The sequence below is a fragment of the Schistosoma mansoni genome, chromosome 3, assembly GCF_000237925.1.
Source record: "Schistosoma mansoni strain Puerto Rico chromosome 3, complete genome".
Classification (NCBI taxonomy): Eukaryota; Metazoa; Platyhelminthes; class Trematoda; order Strigeidida; family Schistosomatidae; genus Schistosoma; species Schistosoma mansoni.
Window position 1 is genome coordinate 18,992,487 of NC_031497.1, and position 9,466 is coordinate 19,001,952.

The 9,466-nt window shown below is 34.3% G+C and overlaps 1 non-coding gene across 1 annotated transcript; it reads left to right on the forward strand.

Annotated features, from left to right (window-relative positions):
* The first annotated feature begins 8,896 nt into the window (after positions 1–8,896).
* Positions 8,897–8,980, forward strand: Smp_tRNA_00538_Gln_TTG.1.1. The gene has a single exon. It is a non-coding gene (tRNA).
* Positions 8,981–9,466: the final 486 nt, after the last annotated feature.

Below are 9,466 nucleotides of genomic sequence, written 5' to 3' on the forward strand. Positions count from 1 at the left end.
CTAATCCTAATTTATAACTCTAACTTCTCGTTTTGATTCCTTTCATTGATTTATAACCCTATTTCGACCGTAATAAGAGGTTGAAGTTTCTCAAGGACACCTTAGTATCTCTCGAAGGTCATCTGTAAATTACTGTGTCGCCAAAACTTATATAGAAATCCCTACTAATAATCATGGAAATGAAATTTAAGTACAACTGAACCGGTGTACAAATATCAAGTAAAAAATCGAACCTTCATAGTCATAAGTGGCTCAATAAATTCAAGATTTCCATCATGCTAACTATTTTGATTGTGTAGATGTGCATGGAATTGATCAATACAAAAACACAAACTACACAAATTTGATTAAAATTGGTTATATACATATATAAAGAGTTCAGCATTTGTCCAAAATAAAGAATCTTCAAATAGTGACCGGTCTCTTTACAACTTGTGCATGAGTGTATAACTGCCAGTTCGCGACTAGTTAAATGTGGAAATTCACGTTTCACTGACAACAAATATTCTTGTAATACTTTGTTAACACTTAATTCAATCTTTTTACTAAGTAAACACAATCACATATACGTGCTACGTCATCATAGTAAATAAGCAGATATACATGAATGCACATATACAATCTTTGACTTCATTGACTTGCGCAATGACCTTTGAAAAATATGTACGGTTTAACAATGATATTTTGTAGGAATATGTATAACTAATCGATAACGCGAGATGATAGTTGTTATATATGACCATCAAGTTCAACTTATTACCTCAATGGTTTGGTGCTAACCACCAACTCTAAAAATACTTTGATTGTAGCAATGGGAGTCACCAATAAGCTAGGACAAAATAACTGTGTTCAGTGCTGCTTGGCTTTCAGTGATTCTCCAAATGGATCAGGTTTACTGAAGAACACAGCCTCGTACATAGCAATATGTTGCATCCTTTCCATTAAGAGTATATGATAATAAATAGTATGAATACTAGACTTTAACATTATAATTAACAGAATTCCCCCTGTTTTGAATTCAAATAGTCATTGAGTACTGAGTACAACTGTTTTTGTTCATGTTGGGATGACCCTGCATTTTTCTCGCAAGCGACATGACAAGCTCGTTAGTCATCAAGGGGCATTTCAACCAATCAGCGAATAATTAGAAGTTATGTGAAATTATGTTACTAAAATAACGAAAATGGAAAAGTCACATGTGGAGATCCTGATTGGCTGATTGGTACACTGCTACTATGTTTAGCAGTATTCTAGAACTTTCAGTAAAAACTCAAGGACTCTAAATTACTATAAAATCCCCATATTTCCTGTATATGAATGAACCCTGTAGTAAAGTGCTTCACGCACACTTTGTGCCTTTTCTCTGGTCCTCAAGTCGGTGTATAGTTCTAGCTCGGGGGTACGGAACTAGCTTAGGGAAGCGAATATAGCGTTCACAATCGGCCAGATAAAACAGTTCAGACATTAGTTTAGGGACTTTTCTAAATTGACTCTTTTCACACTGTTAAGATAGTAAAATGAGACGTATCCACTGACATTTTGAAAATAAGAACCCTACATATTACTTAAGAAACTTAGGCTTGAATAAAAAGATTTCAGCACATTTAAGGAAATTGTATTCATCCTTCATCCCCTCCTGGGACTACTATCAGTCTCAATCTCGGATAAAGGAGAAGGGTTGAGCATGGGGTTAGCGACCCCATTCCGCAGGAAAATAGCTCGCTAAAAGAACGCTAACCAGAAAAAAATTATTTCTTTAAAATAGCCTCAGTCTTCGTGATAAAAGACTATTTTAAAACCAATTAAATCCACAAAAATTGCTAACTTTTATCAGTATTTTGATAATTTATTCATTACAAAAAGTAACCGAGGTTAGTCACACGATGAATAGTAAGGAATATCTCGTAAATAGTTTCAGACAAAGTACAGAAATAATTAACTTGGTACGTAAGGCGTAATCTTGAGAATATGTCCTGTACTAGATTCTCATTGACTAGATTATAATTTTATCTGCTCAATTAAGTGTAGTCCTAAAAACATTGATCATGCCACAACAATCGTACGAATAAACGTGTTTTAAGCGCATATGATAAGATGAATCTTGTAAACTAATTGTTCTCTTTTTCGAAAACATTCGGTTTGTAATTAGGTCAGGTAATTTTGGACTATGCACACGTCAAACCCTTAAATCGTTGTCAGCCTAAAATTCACCAGCATCACGTGATGCTATCTTGGATTACAACTTAAATGTCTGCTACTAATACGAAACAATTTTCCTGTTACTCTTGATTCACAATGGATATTTAAGTTCGGTCAGTTTGTGATATTAATGACATTTAGTTATCTCTACAAGCCTCCATACTGAGAAATGTTTAGCTTAGGCATATGATCTTGTGAGTCTCTAACGTGTATCGTTGAAACTTATTTAGTTCTTTTAAGGATTTTTTCTACTTGAAATCGTTCTTCTGATACTCAAAGTTATCCCTCATTGAATCCATCACGTGGTTTTAGGAGTATTTTGGCTGTAGCTCAGGAATGTTCCACTTCTGTCTGACTTATAACATGAACAATAGAGTACTTCATCCAACTGGAGAACTTGTCAACACTGTCCACCCACAACCTTACAAATGATTAAGTCTAGGAATTTCAGTTCTTGAAACAAATGGACTATTTGCAGACAATTGAGTCAGAGTTCAGTGTTCTGAATTTCAAAATTTAATCAATTAGCGATACAATATAACAATCATTGAATGACATCGTTAGATAATTGTCTGCTATGACTGAATCAAATCGACTACTACTTAACGAAACACAACAGTGTTTTGCGAGCTTATGAGAAAGCCTAACCTAAGTAGCTGTGAGAAGACGTGTCAAAGCTTATCTCTGTTTAATAACTAAAAAAAATCCTGTTTCTTCACAGCTGCGAATAGACTGTACTGAGGAGCATTTACAAGCATGAAATGAGTATTATTCAGGAGTTTTTAGTTAAAAATTATCGAAATATATTTTAATACAGTGTTAAATCCCATAGCTGACATTGGAGTCTAAATAAAAACTGAAAAGTCGGGACATTATTACATACAGATTCAATGATAAATGTACAGTAGTAGGAATTGACCGTGTTAGGAAAACATTAACCACTTTATTCTTACTTAGTGGTTAGAATGACAACATAGAAGTAGAGAAGCAGTACACAGCGGATAATGTATACAAATGAGTATTCCCAATGACTGATATACAATCTATCTAGTTTTTCAAGTTTTCAGAACTTATTCAACCATCAACATATTTGTAGTTGGTTTTTAACCTTAAAACTTACAGTTAACTAAGATTGCACTTCGTAAATAGATATATGATATAGTGGAACACAAATACATGGAAAGCAAAAGCTATTTACAAAACATATAGTGTCGGTAGTTTTCATTTATAAACTTCTGTTACATTTCTTTCTGTCTATCTCATTTCTGTGGTATATATTTTATCTGATTTCATTTAACATTTCCAACAATGGCCTTATAGATAGTAAGCTTATTTGTGTAGATTAATAAATTGTTTACTTTATTGAAGTTCTTAAATTTCCCAATAATTTAAAATATAATTTCATTATTGGCATTTTTGTTTATGGATAAATACATTCATCGGGTTATCAAGCAGTTCTTTTCAAATCGGCCCTACAGAATTAAGAACGTAGTGTAAACAAGATAGTCCAAGTGAACAAACGGAACAAGTGTCTAACAACAATCTCCATAACCCTATACTAACAATCATCGTGTGCTTACTAGTGAGTAGCTTCGAGAGATAATTCTCGAAGTTCTAGTGAGTAGCTGTGACCAGTAGAGTTCAACAGTGTCGGGTGCTGGGCAGTTACTTACCGAACACAAGAAGGTTGCGCGATTTCATGGGTTGATTGAAGTTGAACATTAACACCTTTGAATACCGGCTCAGTGGTCTGGAGGTCAAGCGGTCATGCGAGACTGAGGGTCCTAGGTTGGAGTCCCACGTGTGATATCGTAGGCGCGCACTGATGAGGAGCCCCACAATAGGACGAAACAACTGTCCAGTGCTTCTAGGTTTTCAACAGTGGTCTGACATTGATTGGTTCCTGGTCTCAATAAAATATCTAACAGTTTATATGAGAATATAAACCGATAATTTATCACACGGAAAACTACAGACTCTACATTTGCAAAAAACCAATAAACTTCTTTGTACCATTCTTTCACTAACTGTCAAAGTTAGCTTATAAACAGTCGTTCCTACAAGCAAATACAAACATGATTGTTCAGCATTGTACCGTATAAAGAATTATTTAATGCGTTTAGAAATGGTAGGTTCGTTAAAAAACTATCTGTCATCTGTCCAATTTATAGCAGAATGAATTAAGGATAGAATCAACAGACGAGTAGATGTAAATTTTATACGAATATAAAACTGTTTTACATACATTTTTGTTGTTTTTACCTACCATCAGGAACAAATCATTTATTTTCATTACTGTATGTATCAACGTCAATAGACCACCCAACTATCTGAAGAGCTCAGCAGGAAAACTTTTGATGATACTTTGTTTGCGAAAGATGCTCTGCAGATTTAGGTGTTACTTCATTAGAATCGGACGACGTAATCGTCAAGTTATTCACGGAAAACATCAGCACAAAGGTACATAATAAACGGGGTTACTGGGACTATTGTCATTGGTGTCACTAACAGCATTAAAATTGTTATTTGTGAAAGTGAACTTAATAATAACCATAGTGGACTATTTATGACCTTAAAAACACAATACCGTCTGCGTCGATGAATAATAACCAGGAACTTCAGTAATATCGCGTGGACTGATACAATGGAAAGAAGGGTTTCAGTAGTTATTAAAGCAGAGTATTCAACTACTCAGAGGCTCGAACAATCAAACAGGCAATCAATACAGCCAGTAATGTGTACAAAACCAATATCCCTAAATTAATAAGTATTCAGCATTTCTTATTTTAATCCATACGAAGATAACCAATAGGATTAGAATGAGTCTTCCGTTCTCTATCATATTACAGATCTATGATATGTACGTGTCTGTCTTTTAAATTAATCCCACTACATGTAAAAGGTAGAAAATCCTTCAAAGAGTGATTTAGTAATTAAATAACTAGGACTTGTCACTGTCCATCAACTTCAGCAAATCCCATTTTCCTGTGGTTGGTACTACAAACTAAATTTGGTTAATCTCTGCTGGGCGTATAGGTATCTGGAACGGATGCTTCGGTATTAAACGAATTTATAAGTTGAATTCATACTTTTGATATTAATTGGTGGCTATCACTACTCAGTAGCTTGATCGATAGCGTTCTGATGTTATAAGCGCTGAGTACTTACCTGATTTGAGCCTCATTATGAAAATCAACTATAAGATTCAGTGAAATACATTCAGATAATAGGTTCTAAAATTAGACGACCAGGGCGTTCTAAGTTTAACTACTAGTCATTGACTTCAATATTTAACAGATAATTTTGTATAGTTGAAATCATGAGTCAATGGAAGCTAGACCACCATGAAAAACCTGGAAGCACTGGACGGCCATTTCGTTCTTTTGTGGGACACCTCAGCAGTGCACATCCACGATCCCGCCTCGCGAGATTCAAACCCAGGACTTATCAGTTTCGCACGCTAGCGCTTAACCACTAGACCACATCATCGAAATCACCAGGGATAGAGGCCAGTACCTTCATGTGTCACAGTGGACGCTTTAGTACTAGAACCACTGGATCGGTATCAAATATAACTACTGTAACTCCAGTCAACTTAAAATATCCCACGACAATTGTTTATCTTCCGGAATGATTAGTTACTTTGGCTCTCTATTTTCTATTTTGCTACATTTTTTTCCAGATTATCGCCGTTATTATATAAACAGAGAAACTATTAAAAGAGTTTAAAGCAATTAGTCCCTTTTGATAAATTTCGATAGAGTAATAAGAAAACGAAGATTATCAGAACTAAGTGATATATTAGCGCATTACGTTTCGAACAATCTGATCACACATATACTTGTTAAAAACGTTTATATATAAAAATAAAAAGTCGACTAGACTGGAAATGGGGGGTAAGAGGAGACAAGGATAATAATTGTAATAACAATGTGAAAACAGTTTGAAGCTTAATCACTCTGGATGATAAGCTTATATTACCAGGGTAGGTTTAAGGTGAGAACAAACTGTTTTTGAATGCACAAAGGGGGTTTGTATTTTCGTATGGCTAAGGCTTCAATAAACCTTAGTATACGCCCTTTTACACTTATTAGAAGAGTGTTTATTCGAGTAGACGAAATGAGTGAATGTTCGCATCGATTTCGGGTAAATTGAACAAGTAAATGACTTAATGAATAATATATGTATATAAAAGCTAACTATTCTGTTTTTCAAAAAAAAACATTGGAAAATGTATGGCAGCAAAGACGGTCGTTCAAAATTGAATGTTCATATCAACAGGGTACATGGACAATAGAATTTCACATACAATCAATAAGTACGATTGTCAATTTATACAAGTTAGATGACCGACAGAAACAACCAGAATTCCAATCCTTTCCAGCCTCCAAAAAACTACAGGCAAAATGAAAGCCGATAGAGAGATTCACAATCGATTCAATATTCAAAATGAATTGTGAATTTTGAAAACGAAAAAGAAAATATGTTACAATACAGAAGTAACTGATCAAATAAATTAATAAATAATGGATGTAAAAAAAATGAAATGTGATAGGTCTAGAACATTTTCGTTTTCCACTTTTAAAGGTACTCCACGATTGACTATTGTGAAAACACTCATTTAGTATTGTATAGAACATTGTATAGAATTTCACTGTATGCTTTCACATATTTAGTTATGAATGCATCGTATTATTATTTTTATCCTTTATGTTCTATTTGCTTTATCTACAATATATTGGTTTACATAGAGATACATTACTGATTCGCTGATTAATTTATGAGTTATGAATTAACTTTTACGTTTCAATAATTATTACTCTCTATTAGGCTAGAAATATAATTCATTGGGACTGAAGGGGCTATCCGCGGTGGGAGAGTGAATGCTATAGTGTCATACTAAGATACAATTATCTGACAAGTACTTTCTGGTTTTTAAGAGTAAACTATCTGAAATTAACCTGCAAAAAATGCAATCTACAAATTAAACCAATCTTCGAAAAAATCCTTCAACTAAACTATAATAATCAGTTCATTTAGGACTTGTTTCCAGGTGTTCCTGAAGTTTCCATAAGTCATGAGGGGCAGTGTTCATAGAAGTTGGAAAGGAAACAGTTATCATCAGTCCCATTGACTGATCGTCGTGCAATACACGAAGTTGATTGGATTTGCAATAGTAATGTTTCTCACCGACTGGTGCTAACGAGATATGGCAACTTGGACCGATGTATATGTGTGCCTGGTCCTACGTTGTAGCTGACTGACTGACTGACCGACTGGTTTTTAATAAATTTTCAGCCAAAAATTATCTTTAAATCTGATTTTAGCCAGTAGTCACTGCATATCCTATAAAAAGTGTAAATTCGACACTTAGATTAATGTCCAGACCACTGTTCATAAAAAAAGTGTTAGATCTCTCTGGTGACCTACTTTTATGACGAGAACGTGATTGGCATATTGGAAACAATTATTATTATTATAGCCAATTGTACCAGTGATTGTTTTACTGTACTTGTTTGTTTAACTGTACCAAGAAACACTTTTCCTTCCGTTGCCCGTGACCTTGCACGAACTCGCCTACACTCGGCAGTTCCGCCTGTAAACTTTGGCACGTCTCGGTATTCTTTCGATACTATTAACAGCCCTCTGGTTTTTGGCCTACTGAGGGATACAAGTTGATACCTGGCACGTAATTTTCCTGTAGTGGTGATCATAGTCAACCGCGACTCGACGCCATCTACACCTCGATAAATCAAAATAATAACTTTTAAAGACGAAAAAAACACCACAACTTATCATCATCTACATTGGTGTATCGAATGTTTCCTTTCTAGAGTAGGCATGTTTTTTATCAAATGAATCGGAATGCATTTTATTCCAGTTTTAAATTTGAACAGAATTGATAATTTCATATATATTTATGTATGTATTCATTTATTTATATATACTTATATTTATTTAACAATGTATAATAATTCATTTTGTTTACTTAACGATAATAAATTTAATAAACTGTACTGGATTAGTACAGAGTATCGTGTCAATGTCGAAATAGTTTGTATGTGTGTTACAATACACTACAACCGATTCAGATATAACCACTTTTTACATGTTTGCCTATCAAGTTATACAAGTGAGAATATTGGATTGTAATTAGCAAGACCGAATGAGTACATACACAAGGGCATATAGACTGAGACCTTAATCAATTACATGGTCGGCGTTTATAATTTCTTACCGACTGTTTGACCTTGAACTGTTTAGTTTTTTCACAGACACATATCTTAGATTTCCCCAGTACACTAATAAGACTGTATATTGAATCCTTGATGTATTCACCAAAATCATTTATCGATAAATGAATGGTTAAGTTGATCTATCAAGTCTTCCAGTTGCATAATATCAAATCATTATTGAGTTGCATTTGTATAGTGTACGATGAATACGGGTACAAATTCACAATACCAGTTAAATTCCAACAATAATCGTATACACATAATAATAATAGTTATTATTATTATTACGTAGATACATGTGTGCAATTGTTATATATATATATATATATATATATATATATATATATTTCTAAAGTATTGATTCCGTGAGGATATATGAACAATGAATAGAAAGGTTATGATACGAGATCACATATTGTAAATATAAACAATAACAACAATAGCAGGTGGCTATCAAGACTCAGTAGCTATCAAGACTCAGTAGCTGAGTGGATAACGCGATGGCGTTTGAAGCGAAAGGTACTGGGTTCGAGTACCAGAGTGAACATCAACTCTGAGATGCAGGTACATCCAGCTGTCCTGCATTCCACTGCTAGCCACTATCCATCTTTGCTCACAATGCTTGTGAATTAAGGCTATTTCGAGGCAATACGCACAGTATGCACATATGCCAATTAGAGACTGACCAGTCGCAGTCCTAAACATCAATGGGAAGATGCAAGTAAACAATACCAAGTGAATAAAAGGTTGTGTATGTAAAAATGAAAAGCCTTATAAAATTATTAAGTTAACAGCTCATTGTAGTACGAATGCGGCAATATAATTAGGAATTTTTTGTCACTGATTAAAAATAGCAGAGATATTCAATGAAATGAAGCGATATCAGAAACAGTTATGAATAAAATAATGGGGATATGAGAAATAATTAAATAGAGAGGGGGATATTCTCAAATACGGTTAGGACCCGGCTCAGTGATCTAGAAGTTAGGCGCTCGCTCAGGAGACCGAAGGTCCTTGTTTCGATTACCGCT